At 35.3% G+C, this 14,957-nt stretch overlaps 1 pseudogene; it reads left to right on the top strand.

Annotated features, from left to right (window-relative positions):
• Window positions 1-14,187: 14,187 nt before the first annotated feature.
• Window positions 14,188-14,626, top strand: LOC150061418 (ATP synthase F(0) complex subunit C2, mitochondrial pseudogene; annotated as a pseudogene).
• Window positions 14,627-14,957: the final 331 nt, after the last annotated feature.

Here is a 14,957-nt window from a genome sequence, read left to right as displayed (position 1 = left end):
GCTATGACAGTAGAGTGACCTTTCCTGCTTTCAGTGATCTGTTATCTTACAGAACCCTGGTATCCAGCAGCCTGTCTTAGGAAAGCCTGTTTAGGAATCGATTTGCTAAAGTTGGAACCAAAATTATGGCTAGGATCATTATTTTACAGCTTGCCAATACCTTCTTCTGTAATTTACAGCAAATTCACAAAAAAAATTTGCTTCATAGAATCAGAATAAAAGAATTCCTAGAGTCAGTATTGAAGTCTACTCTATATGCAACATATAAAATAAAAACGACACAAATAAAGCAGAAAAGCTTAGATAAAATGTATATTTGGCAATAAAAGAGGTTTGGAAGATGATTACATCTGATTGTAGTATTTCATAAAGGCAGAAATTTAAAAATTCTGTAATAACAGTGACATTAGTGGATACTCTGTGAGTTTGAGGTCCTACTTCCAGGCTAGTAATGGGTCCTACAATTCATCATTTATTCAACAGATTATGTGCTAAGCCTGCACAAAAGTGGAGGTACTAATAGTAAACCAGAGATCCCTCTTTGTCCGTAGACAGAGTTGGTGATTTTAAAATGGGTTATAATATATTTACTTCGATAAGCTAGAGTAGAAGGACATAGTGATGAAATATATCCCTTTAATAAAACTGTGCCCTGAGCACTTTTGCTCTCAGACAAACATCTACAGCAACAGCCTCGAAGTACCAAGCTTATCTATTGCTTGACTAGACATTCATAACATATTACCCTCATAAAGCTCAGGAAAATAAAATACATCTCAGTTTTCTACTGTGTAATCCTTGACTCTGTCAGGAAGAACTCTGAGCTTGCAAATAATTCCTCTTCTGATGTCTGAATTTGGCTGTCCACTGGTGTTTTTTAGAAAATTTAACCAGTTCATATTTTTAGTGGGAAGGCAGGGGGAAAAGTCTTACTTCATGATTTGCTTAGGTAAACACGTACATGTATAAGTACAACAGCTGGAGAGGCTACTGCATTAACTTTTTGAATTACTGCTGTCATTGTGCCATCTTGAGCAACATTTATCAGTTACTAATGCTTGCCAAACTCTAGTACTGCAAGTTATCTGATTTAATATGTTCATTTTATTGACTGCTGACATTAAAAAAAATAAGGGCTATAATGTCAGGATCTGATACATTAATAAGATTACACTGATATATTTTTTGTTGTTGTTTCTTCTCAAAATCGGATAGATTTTCTAAGTTCTGGTGATAAAAATATCCATTTTATTATTATTACAAATTGTTGAGGAAATACATGTTAATTTGTTTTCTAGGTGACATTTTTCTACATCATATTATTCTACAGAAAGAGAATTACTGCAAAAATCAATGACGGCATTTAAATTATACAAAGTAGAGTATTGGCAATTCATATCACACTATCCCTGTACACTAAATTTGTATTCTACTACTTGTGGATTGAGTTGTACTGCTCCAAAATTTGTATGCTGAAATTCTAGGCTTCAATACCAAGAATGTCACTGAGTCACTGAGGTTAAAGTTAATTGCTATGTGACAGGTTCACTAGGTTAAATTCTATATAAAATGGGATGTTATTACAGTCAAAAGTCCCATAAAGATAAAGGCAGGGGGCCGGGAGTTTGGCCTAGTGGTAGAATGCTTGCCTAGCATGCATGAAGACCCGGGTTCGATTCCTCTGTACCACATACATAGCAAAAAGCCAGAAGTGGTGCTGAGGCTCAAGTGGTAGAGTTCTAGCCTTGAGAAAGTCCAAGGACGGTGCTTAGGCCCTGAGCCCAAGCCCAGGACTGGAAAAAACAAACAAACAAAAAAGATAAAGGCAGAAATGGGGAAATACTTTGAATAAGCCACAAAAGGGAAATATTTCAGAAAAAAAACCAGGAAGTCTAGGGAAGTGGTATAGATCAGATACCTCCACTCCGCCCTCAGAAAATATTTTTCTTTCTTTTATTTTTGTGGGTCCTGGGGCTTGTTCTCTGCCTGAGTGCTGTCCCTGAGCTCTTCAGCTCAAGGCTACCACCCTACCCTTGAGACAAGCCCCACTTCCTATTTTCTAGAGGTTAATTTGAGATAAGAGTCTCAGGGCTGGCTTTGAACCTTGATCCTCAGATCTTAGCCTCCTGAGTAGCACAGAAAATATTTTTCTATTGATATCTCTTAGTCTTCTATTTCTAGCCTTCAGACTTATTCGGAATTACCAAACTACTTGGCCCATTGAACTTTGATTAAAACATCCCTAGCCAACTAGAGCCTTTCCAAACAAGTACACACTTCTAAAAGTAAAATTGGTTGCTTAATTCCAAGTGCTCATTCTTTTTAACATTACTTGATAGATGCTCTGCCTTAATAGTTACAATAGTTACAAATTTGTAAAAAAAAAAAAAAAAGTATTCCTGAAAGATACAATAGTTGAGTTAATCTTAAATCACAGGCTTCAGTTCCTAAACTGGTAAAGTGAAGACAATTATGACTTCTCAGCTGTCAGAATTCTGGGCTTTTTTAACTTTACTGTAAAGGGTAGAAAAGACAATGACCATTATTTCCATTTTACAGACAGTAAAACTATAAACCCATTATTTCCATTTTACACACAGTAAAACTGTAAACCCATTATTTCCATTTTATAGACAGTAAAACTGTAAACCCCAAAGTATTTAGGTAGATGAAAAATGAATATCCTGTATGTATAAAAAGAGGAATTTTATTTAAATCAAATCTTATAGGTTTTTTTTCGTAATACATTGATATACTACAAACTTTATCTGTGGGGTAGAACACATAATGGAACATAAATTAAGTTAAAGCCTGACGAATGTGTTTATTACATGTATTTTGAAAAAAAATTGAGTGCTCTCTCCTTTTCTATATATATATATATATATATATATATGTATATATATATGAGAGGATGGGTATTTCCAAACACCCTGCAATAATAAGCATCACTGTAGATGAACTACATAATGGATGACCTAGAAGTAGAAGAATTATTCAAGAAAAGTCTGCTGAAAACAAGTAAACTGTACTTAAGGATTACACCTATAACAGTGTCTAGATTTCTGGAGTTCAGACTCGATGTGTGTGTCTTCATAGAAATCAATACAAATCCATCTATATAGTATCTAGGTATTCCCACGGTGATTCTGTGACAGCTACTAAGGAGCCTTGTTGAAGTGTTCTGTGTTCCCAGGTTATATTGGCTAAATATATTCCTTGACTAGAAGAAGAAATGAGAGTACAGTACCTCCGTAAATTCAAACAACACCAAATCATATATCTTGTTGAATGGAAAAAAAAAATCAGAAAGCTGTACCTAAAATCTTCTTAAGTGAAAGGGCCTTCTGTGTGACTAATACTTTAATCATTCCAAATATCCTCATTGCCATAATTCTAAACATAATACCATCTAGCTTTGCCAGTGATTGTGTTTTTGACACCAGTAATTATAGGGCAGTGGCCCAATCCTTTTTCACATATCAGATTCAAGACAAAATCACCCAAGAGAGTTCATTGGCACATTCCCTAGTCATCTAGAAATTTGTCTTTCTTGGAGAGAATCACATATTACGGATGTTCTTCTCAGAACAATCCTCACAACCTTGAACAAAGTGACTCAAATTTATTTGGCTATATTGTTGGTCCTAGAATTTTAGGGAGCATTTTCTAAGAAAGTTGGAATCAGAACTAAAAAGGAATTTATTTTTTTTCATATCAATGCCTGCGAACTATCTACAGACAACTTTATCTTGTTTCTCTGTCAGGAGTCATTAACTAAACCAAAGGGACAGAATGGGTTCCAGGGAGATAAGGTACAGAACAATTAATTCAGGGAAAACTGTGACATTTTCTGAAATTCTTAGCCAGAATATCCATAAAAGAGCAGACACAGTTTGAAGATAGATTAAAAAAAAAAAAAAACACGTATGGCTATCACCATGGCTCCCATCGGTCATCCTGTGTATTCAGGAGCTGGACTTGGTAAAGATCATTAATTTGAGGTCAGCCTAAGAAAATAAATCAAACAACAAGAACAACAAAAAAACAGAAATAAAAAAAAATAGTAAGCACAAAAACGTTGGCAAGGAAACACAATAAGCCAGGTATGGCAGCAGTACCAGTGGTTAGATCTATGCATTAGGCCACAGGAAGGAGAATCAAAGTGTGAAGCCAACCAAGGGCAACATGAGAGAATATAACTGAAAAATAAAAGAGAAAAAGGTAGTTGGTAAGATATGGGTGGTACAATGATTGCCTAGTCTGAGTCCTGAGTCCAAACCATAGTACTGAAAGAAAAATATTGTAGATCTGAGACAGAATTTCATAAAGACACCAGAAAATTATTAAGAAAATAAAAAATGAAAGCTCTTATGTCTGTATTATTTTTGGTCCTTTTTATTGTAGCTTATTTTGGAGTGATATATAGAGGGAATACCGTTGAAGTCATCACTTAGTGGGTACATTACTCTATGAACGTTGTTACCCCTTCCCATGATTTTTGCCCACTTTTCTTCCTCCCTCCCACTCCCGCTCATCTTGTTTATACCTTCCTTTCCCTATTTCAAATAAACAAATAAATTTATATACATATACTAGGTGCCAAAGTCAGATAAAGTGACATGAGATAAACCATAAGGAGAGAAAGGGGAAAAAAAGAAAATAAAAGGAAAGAGAGAGAAAGAAGAAATAACTTCACACAGTAGGTTATTGTTCCAAAAGATATGTTTCCTAAAAGAATTATAATAACAATTAATTGATTATATATACATAACTGCATATATATACATATATACTTATCGACCCTATGTATGAGATTAACAAAGATGCCAATGATACAGAGGAAAGATGTGTGGATTACAAATATTTTGTTATTATAAGGTAAACATATACTGTGGTAGTATTACTTGCATGTAGACTTGAATCAGTGATAGGTATGTACTAAATATTTAGGGTAACCACTAAGAGAAGACAAAATTTTATAATTAATTTAAGAAAGGAGAAAACATTGATAGAAACTGTGAAAAACAATTTAGGATAGAAACTGTGAAAAACAAATTAGGAACAAACAATAGGGCATAAAATAAAACAATGTAACAAATAAGGTATGTAACAATCCAAATATATAAAAACAATTCTCACATAAATACAGAAATCTTACTTGAGTGGCTGAGAAAGAGAGGATCGTGGCTCAAGGAAAGACTAGGAACAAGTTTACCAAAGCACTGGCCTATTATCCTAAACTATGTGGTTGGATGAGATTAGATGGATCAAATTTCACATGCTGTGAAACTGTCTCAACTGGGGGATTTGGATGCAGTGGTACTTTCCTGTAATCTCAAAGATGACTAAAATAGATGGGCCAAGCATGTGTCCAGGCCAGAAATAAGATGCATACCAGCATAGATTAGGCAGATAACACAGTTAGTTAGAGATCATTTGCTTAGCCTGTTCTAGGCTTCAGTGTCCACCCATAGACTACATATATGTTACTTATTGTAGTAATCATTATGGACTACAATTAAACCAACGAAGAAAGAACTACCTTACTAACAATAATGAAAAAAAAAAAAACAACAAAAAGCAAAAACAACAAAACCCAGCCTGGTAGCAGGCTCAGTCCTATAATTCTAGCTACTTAGGAAGCTCAAATCTGAGGACTGCAATTCCAAGCCAGCAGAAAGTCCATGAGACTCTTACTTCCTATTAAGTACACCCCCGGCCCCACCAAAGAGCTGGAAATACAAATACAAATGCAGTAGCCTTGAGGAGAAAAATCTCAAGGTCATGCCCAGGCTGCCCTGAGTTCAAGCCCTAGAACTAATACAAAAGAAAGAAAGAAAGAAAGAAAGAAAGAAAGAAAGAAAGAAGAAAGAAAAGAAAGTAGAAAGAAAAGAAAGAAAGAAAGAAAGAAAGAAAACAATACTTACATTAATATTAGAAAAAACAGATTCTGAGCAATGAAAATTATCAAGGATAAAGAGGAGCATTGTATGACAAATAATCAATACTCTAAGAAGACAGATCCAGAGTGTGTGTGTAGACTAACAGAACATCAAAGTACACAAGGCACTGGTACACTGGTTGAGCTCCAGTGAAAAATAGATTAACCCACTGTTATTGACTTCAGCATCCCTGTATAGGAAACACAGAGCTTCATCAGGCAAAAATTCAGTAAGGACATATTTGAACTAAACAGAGCCAGTAATAAAGTAAATACAGTTAACTGATATCTATGCTTTCTTCATGCAACAACAATATGTTACATATTCTTTACAAGTTATCTGGAATGCCCACAAAACCAGACCATAGTCTGAGCTCTAAAACACATCATAAGAAATTTAACAAAATTTAGGGTTTTTTTTTCCCAGTCTTGGGCTTGAGCTCAGGGCCAGATTATTGTCCTTGGACTTTCTCAAGGCTACATTGCTTAGCTTCAGTACCACTTCCAGCTTTTTTGTATGTATGTGTTACTGAGGAATTGAATCTGGGTCTTCATGCATGCTAGGCAAGCACTTTACCACTAGGCCAAACTCCGGGCCCCCAAATTTATATCTTTTAATCAACAATAAAATTAAATTCAAATCAAAGCAGAGAGAGCTGAAAAACAAATCCCTGAATTATCAGAAATAAAACAAAATATTTTAAGGCAACAAATGAACTAAAAATAAAATTTCAAGATATATATATATATAAAGATATATATTGAACTAAATATAAATTCAAAAAAAATGTCAAAGTTTGTGGAATATACTGAAAGTAGTTCTTTGTGCCAGTATGGGGGCTTGCGCTCAGAACCTGAGCACTGTCCCTTAAATTTCTCAGTTTTGGCTAGTACTCTGTCACTTGAGTCATATCTCTATTTCTGAATTTTTGGTGGTTGATTGGAGATGAAAGACTTTTATACTTCCTTGACCAGTCTTGCTTTGAGACATGATCCTCACATCTCAGCCTCCCAAACAGCTAACAGTATAGGCATGAGCCCATGGTACCTAGATGAACATAATTCTTAAAGGAAATTTTTGGAATTTCTCTCAGAGAATGGAAGCACAGGGTACATTCCCTAGCATATTCTAACAGAGTGCCATCCCGAGACCATGCAACATTATTCTTTAGACAAGATAATATTACCTACTACAAAGGAAAACAGTAGTTCAAAATCTTCCATGAACATATAGATATGTCTTCAACAAGATTATAGCAAATTGAAGGTTAGAGTATAGATCAAGTGCTAATATCTGATTCTGGATTTAATCTTCACTATTGAAAAAATGCACAGAAAAAATGCATACAGGAAATCGAATGTACAAAGAAAATTAAACATCATGGTCAACTGGAATTTGTCCCAATTTTGACACCCTCTTTCTGCATTTTACTATCAATTAATATAATCATCACATTCAACTAAAGAAAACAAAACATGGGATAATGTCAGTAGTAACAGAAATATCATTTAATAAAATCCAACATTTATTAATGGTAAAATAAATTTAGCAAATTAAAAATGAAGGGTCAGGAAATTTTTCATTCCCATTAAATATTCTACAAAAAGCCTAGAATTATCAGCTTACTTATTAGTTAAATTCTCAGAACTTTTATTTCTTGAGACCATGAAATAGTATAACTGTTTTTCTTTTTCTCCTTGGCCATTCAACAAAGGAGTTTATGAGTATTTTTCACCTCCACATTTCAACATTAAACTGGAAGTCCTAGAAAATGTAATTATTAAAAAAAGAGAGACAAAAAGTACACAGACTGAGGAAGAAGAAGCATACAGTCTCTTTAACAGATGACATGATTATCCATACACAAAAATCTAGAAGAAAAATTACAGCAAAGTTACTCTGGGAAAAGAAACAAGGAATTGTATCAAGTTTGCCCAGATATAAGATCAATGAACAAAAGTTATTTTATTCTAATAAATCAATAATGACTAAGTATAATTTTAAAATTAAAAAAGTCAATGTCATTTATATTACTGTTATCTCAAGACATGAAATATTTAGGTAAAAATATAACAAAGGCATTTATAAGATAAATATTAAGTTAAATAAATGGAGAAATATTCCATGTTTAGGTAGGGAATTTCAAAATGTTAACAATTGTCAACTTGAGCTACAGATCAAACATTGTCCCATCCAAATACCAACAACTTAGAGGCACACTAGTCATTATTGGTTCATGCTTGCAATCCTAATGATTGAAAGGATTGAGATCTGAGAATCTCAGTTTGAATTTAAATTGGTCTGAGGATCTCAATTTAAAGCCAGGCTGGCAGGAAATTTCGTATTAGGAATTTATTAGGTCTTCTCAGGAAAATGGATCCTTTTCTTTTTTTTAAATTTTTTTCATATATTTTTATTGTAATTAATAGAAGGGTTACATGATATTTGCCAGATAGATGGTGCATTAATTCACATACATTGATACCCTTTCACATGTCTTGGTCCCCATTTCACTCCCCCCCACCCCACCCCTCATCTTGTTTTCCCCCCCTTCTCTATCCAATTTCAAATAACCAAATACAAATATATCTGATATATCAGGTAACAAAGTGAGATACTGTAACAATATGAGATAACCAAGGGACAGCAAAAGAGATGAGAGATAACATAGTACCTTAAGAACAACAATCATTCATTATATGGCTTAGAAAACCTGATCATTTTTCAAATGAGAGACTTCTATCCTAAGAAATATAATCCTCCAGTATGTATGAGGAGATCATCAGCAATGGGAACTGTCCCCAAAGACTGACTTTCTCTCATAGCTGTGATAGCAGGGATATACCACCTAGCTCAACAATTAGTTGAGAGAGTCTCTTGACATTTTTATAACCAGCCTGGCCTTTAATGACAATCCCCGGGTATCTGCCTCTCACATAGGATACCAGGCTAGAGCCACTCTAGTAACTTTTTACATATGTTATTGGGTGAGTTTTGAACTTAGAGACTCATGTTTGCTAGATAGGTTCTTCAACACGAGAGCTACTGTTGGCATTATCCAATGCAATTTCAAGATAGGTTTTCACTTTATATCCTGATCAAACTGGACTACTCTCCTTTTATTTCTGCTTGCCTGGAAGCAGGGATAGCAGGCATCTGTCAACTCCATCACAGCCACTCACTATTCACTGAAATGGAGTTTCTGATCATTGACAAGGCTGGCCTTGAACGGGTAATTTCCTGTCTACTTCCCAAGTAAGTAGGATTATAGACTTGAGTCACCATACTCTGGCTTAGAAACTATTTATTTGTGATACTGGGATTTAAACTCAGGGTCTGATGCTTGCTGTGTAAGTACTCCACCAATGAGTCATACCTCGGACCCCAATGTTATTGTGGCATTATTAATATAATATTATTAAGGTGAAGCAATGTTTTTCTCTTCCTCCATAGAAGCAGTCAATATCACCAACTGGAGAGAGAACAAGACTAAAAGAAAATAAGCCAAAATTGGGCTGGGAGTTTGGTCTAGTGGTAGAGTGCTTTGCCTAGACTGTCCTGGTGGTCTTGTGGGATAGATGCTGTCAATTAACATTTGATTGAAAAAAACCTAGACTGTGGTTTGATCTTAGCCTGAATCTTTTCCTTGGTTTGTGCCCTCAAATCTACAGTTTGGTTTGCTCTTAGTTTTCGAAGAGAAGACTTAAGTTGAAGGTGACATTATTGGAGATATTTTTCTCATCTTGGAGAAGGGCTATAATGGATGAGAGAGACTGGGAAACCCAGTGGAACAGAGTGGCATTTTTATCTCGTTTACTATCCCCAGTGTTCCCAGAGAAATGAGTAGTACTTTGAGTGGATTAGAAGATTACATCCCAAAGGGCACAAATAAAAATGTAAAGTCTCTTTCCATTTGCACTTGTGTTTGGTATTGTTTGGAATGAGAATGGAGACTAGCCAGAAAGACATTAAGCTTGGGATGTGGGTCCCTCTTCTGCCCTTGAGTTTCACATTCATTATTCCTTTGAAAAAGCTCCCAGAGGAGACAATTTCCATATTAATCCCCTTTATGCTTAAATTTGAATAGTCCAATATGACTCTTTGAAGTCTGATCTTCAGATAGAAGAGGCCAATCTGGAATTGCAAACACAGTTGTGTAATCATTTTTGTTCTGAGGACAATAACAACCAACTTTCAAAGCGTGGGGAAACACCTGCTTCACAGACGCCCCACGGAGGACAAGACACACACATGTGGGCCATTCAACAAATGTAACAAGACCTAATGAGCCTTGCAATTGTAATTTAATTCTTAATTTCTGGGAAGTAAATTTAGTAATGACTGATAAGAACCATCATCTTCCAGTCTCAGAGAGTCATTATCAGGAAAGTGGAAACACCTGTCCTTTTAAGTAAGGTGCTGGGTTCACTTTATCTGAGGCAGGAAAGTGCTGTCTCCTGCATTGGAGAATTGGATGAAACATCCAGAATGAAAGTTTACCTTAAATGCAGAATTCTTTATGGCAAAGCATGATTACTTTTTAAATTTAAAGTGCATCCCCAAAGTGTAAATGTTAACAAATGTCTCATGATCTGTTGTATTCACAGGGATAAGTAGGTCTAGAATGATCTAACAGGAATTACAGAGATATGTTACCTTTGCAGAAATGAATTTTAGGATGCATTTAGTATTTTTCTGTGATAGGATTCCTGTGTTAGTATCACAGTTCAATCCCTAATCTTCTCTCTCTAACACTGTATGTAGATGCAAGGACTGTTATTTTTGATGTTAGCAAAGATATTGGCATTATTCAGAATTAGAATTTTGAATGGATAGATTGGAGACTGGGGAAATTATTTTCATGCTGAATTTAAAAATTTCTTAGTAAACTGAGAGAATAATATTATAAAACTCATCTCCCTGTCCAATAAGCCTAACATAATGATTTTCATTTGCTTGAAGATGCTTCATGACAATTCTAACATGAAACATAATGTTTCATATTTATCCTAATACTTTTCTTAAAATAACTCCTGTAAAGTACCAATCCTGAGAAATCTTGAAGAATAAAATTTGCTACAAAATATTAAGAGGCAATGTACATTACAAGAAGAGATGGGGCTCCAAATATTAGGTCTTGCATCTAGACTAATTAGGTTAACAAATGGCTGGAACAAGATGAAATGTTTCCAATATTTTAATTTCTATGTTCTAGAACTAATTATTTTATTCAACTGCAGATTTCCTCAGAGAGAAGATTTAAAATTTGATTTGTAAATGATAAATGATAACAAATATGCTTTATATTATGTATTTAGCATTCTATTATTAGGCAAAAATAATTCTGAATATTTACTATCATACAAGCAGAAGTGCAAGAAGATAAGAAAGTAATGCTATAAATAGACACCCACTTTGAGAAATTTGAAAATTCAAGGTAAGTAATGATATGTTTTTTATTTCCCACAAACTGTATGATAGAGAACATATTAAAATTATTATCAGATGCGTGCTGGAGGATCTTGGCTGTAATCTTGGCTACTCAGGAGGCTGAGATCTGAGGATTACTGTTTGAACCCAGAACTCTAGTGATAGAGTGCTAGCTGTGAGCATGGAGAGGCTCAGGGACAGTGCCCAGGCCCTGAATTCAAGCCCTAAGATCAGTAATAATGACGATAATAATTATTAGTATAATAATTATTAAAATATAATATATTATATAATAATATAATATATAATAATAGTAATAATTATTATTGCCAGCTACGTGCTAGTGGCTCACACCATGCCTTTTAACCTACCTATTCAGGAGGCTAAGATCTGAAGATCTGGTTCAAAACCATCATCTGGACAAACTTACAAGACTTTATCTCTAATTAGCATGCATGAAGCTAAAGGATGTCATGGTTCAAATGGTAGAACACTATCAATAAACAAAAGAAAACCATGTGAGATCATGTGACAACCAGAGTTGAAACCTCAGTACAGGTGTGTGTGAACCGTGCTCTCACATGCACACACACATACACACACACACACACACACACACACACACACACACACACACACACACACACACTCAGGGGCTCTTGTAGTTTCCTCAGACGTATGTAGTTTGATTGCTCTGTAACCTCTCTAACCATAGAGGTTTCAGGGACATTATGGTTTTGCTTATTATCTGATGTTTTGGACATAAGACAAGGTCTCTTTCCATTTCTGTCTTGTCACCAGAGAGGAGTTTCTGCTTTGCTTTTTAAACTCCTTTACGTATATATGTTTATTTAAAAAAATTAAAAACACTATTTTTACATATATTTTTATTGTAATTAATAGAAGGGTTACATTATATTTGCTAGAAAGAAGGTGCATTACTTGACAAACATTGATGCCCTTTCTCATGTTTTGATCCCCCTTCCCCCATTTCTGCTCCTCATCTTGTTTTCTCCCTATTTCAAATAAACATATATACAGTATATCAGATAACAAGGTAAGAAGTTATAACAATATGAGATAACCAAGGGACAGCAAAAGAGATGAGAGATAACATAGTACCTTAAGGACAACTTTCATTGATTATATGGCTTTTGTTTCAATATCTTAGAGGTCCTTTCAATTAGCATCATCCTATATGACCTTATGTATCTAGGTTTTGCTCTATTGTAAACCTCTGCTAAGAGAGCCCAACATTTCTAATGATTAGGACAAATGAGGGAAACCATTGAGCCTATGTTCCTTTGAGTCTGGCTTACTTCACTTAATATGATTTTTTTCTAAGTCTTTTCATTTCCTTACAAATGAGGTGATGTTGTTCTTTCTGACAGCAGCATAGAATTCCATTGTGTATAAATACCCCATCTTATTGAATCAATCATCTACTGAGGGACATCTGGGTTGGTTCCAAATCTTTGCTATGGTAAATAGTGCTGCAATGAACATCATTGTGCTAGTGGATTTCGTATGTCCTTATTTCTGGATGATTGGGTAAACGCCAAGTAGTGGAATTGCTGGATCATAGGGGAGATCTATGTTTAGTCTTTTGAGGAAATGCCATACTGCTTTCCATAGTGTTTGAACAAGTTTACACTCCCACCCACAGCGCAGTAGAGATCCCTCCTGACCATGCAGAAAAGGCATTTGACAAGATACAACACTATTTTGTCAATATTGTGCTCCTGTATTTCTAACTTCCCTGGTCTTATTTTTTTTAATTGTATTTTATTGTAGGGATAAGTTTTACAGTTCTATGGTAAGAAAACTGGAAAAACTAGTGACATTTTAAAATCAGAGTTTTTAATTTTATTTTATTGTCGAGGTAATGTATAGAGGGGCTACAGTTACACTCATCAGGTAATGAGTACGTTACTTCTCCGAATATTGGTACCTGTTCCCATGTCTGTACCCGTTCCCTCCTCCTACCTTCTCCTGGTTTTGATGCATTTTAACTGTGCCTTAGATTCTAAGCTTTTTGCTAAAAAGTAGCAAGAGAGTCTGAGAAATTAAGTTGTACCTATTCTGTGAAACGATCCTTTGTTCTTGCAACTCTCACATGTCTTATTTTCTTACCTTTCACTTTACATTTATCTGTGGAAGTATTGTCCTACCACAGTTCATTTCATTTTCCGTAGGAGAAGAAATCCTTTGTTAGTTAGCATCTTACTGCCTCAACCTATTTACTTGATGACATACATATTTTAAACTTTTTATTTACTGTTTTGATTTATATTGTTTACTATTATATAACATATTTTTGCTATATATGTATTATTAGTTTTGTTTTCTATCATTTTGGAACATGCTATATAGCTTATAATAAAATAATTACCGGCTCACCCCCAAAATATACAGACTCAGATGAGAGTTTATTTTTCACCATAGAACTATCTAGGTATAGCATTTTCTTCAAAAGGGACCATGTTCTGATTTATAGGTATACAACCCAGCACTGAACACTGGGATTAATTTAGGAAGAGACAAATAAGAGCTTTATTCCAGAAAAGTGCTCAGTTGGGCAATGATATCTCTTATCAACTACCTTTAAAAAAAAACAAAACTTTTCTTTTTGAATATATTTTACAAATTCCCTTATTCTGTCATAGCTGCTGTGCTTGTAGAATACTGCATTTATTGAACTCTATGCCATATATATCCCTTATTTCTTCACATAATGATTCGTAATTTGGGGGAAATCTAAAAAGATAAATGGTGTCTTCTCTGACCTGGGAGCCTCTCTCGTGCCACACTCCCTAACCTCTGAAAAATGCATGCTTGCTCCAAGTTTGCACTACTCCCTCCTTGGTCAGGAGCACCTATCAGTTGTTGAGCTGTCTACAGTGGCAATGAACCGACCAGAGACACTGACAGATGAGAGCCACAGATTAGCAGGCCCATGTCTCCTGACCTCACTTGTTCCCTGCCGCAGATTCCAAACCAGTGCCATTTCAAGGGGCATTGATATAGCAGCCACGTTAATTGGAGCTGGGGCCGCCACAGTTCGGGTGGCTGGCTCTGGGGCTGGAATTGGCACAGCGTTTGGAAGCCTCGTCATTGGCTATGCCAGGAACCCTTCTCTGAAGCAGCAGCTCTTCTCCTATGCCATTTTGGGCTTTGCTCTCTCGGAGGCCACTGGGCTCTTCTGCCTGATGGTGGCCTTTCTCATCCTCTTCGCCATGTGAAGGAGCCGTCTCCACCTCCATGGTTTTTCCTCCCATGTCTTGTCTGCCCTACGTGTTCCTTTTCCTGTACCTCTGGGGAAAGTGGTTGGCTCAGAGTTTGACAGAGGGAAGACAAAATAAACACTGTATTAATAAGATAAATGGCTACAAACAAGGGAAACACTTCTTAACTATATTTCCCCTGCTGTCTTGAACTACATATTATATAATATTTATCTGTCTTCAGCTCTCCAATTTCACCAAAAGTATGCATGCATTGTATACCATGTTATTATTACTTATTCTATTAGAATTAGTAATAAGTAAGCACAGGGCTTACCTTCATTGATGATAAAAGCAA

This window comes from Megascapheus bottae, chromosome 6, assembly GCF_031878675.1.
Source record: "Megascapheus bottae isolate mThoBot1 chromosome 6, mThoBot2.hap1, whole genome shotgun sequence".
NCBI lineage: Eukaryota > Metazoa > Chordata > Mammalia > Rodentia > Geomyidae > Megascapheus > Megascapheus bottae.
Note: the sequence above shows the minus strand (reverse complement) of the source record. Positions and strands in the feature narration are given on the sequence as shown.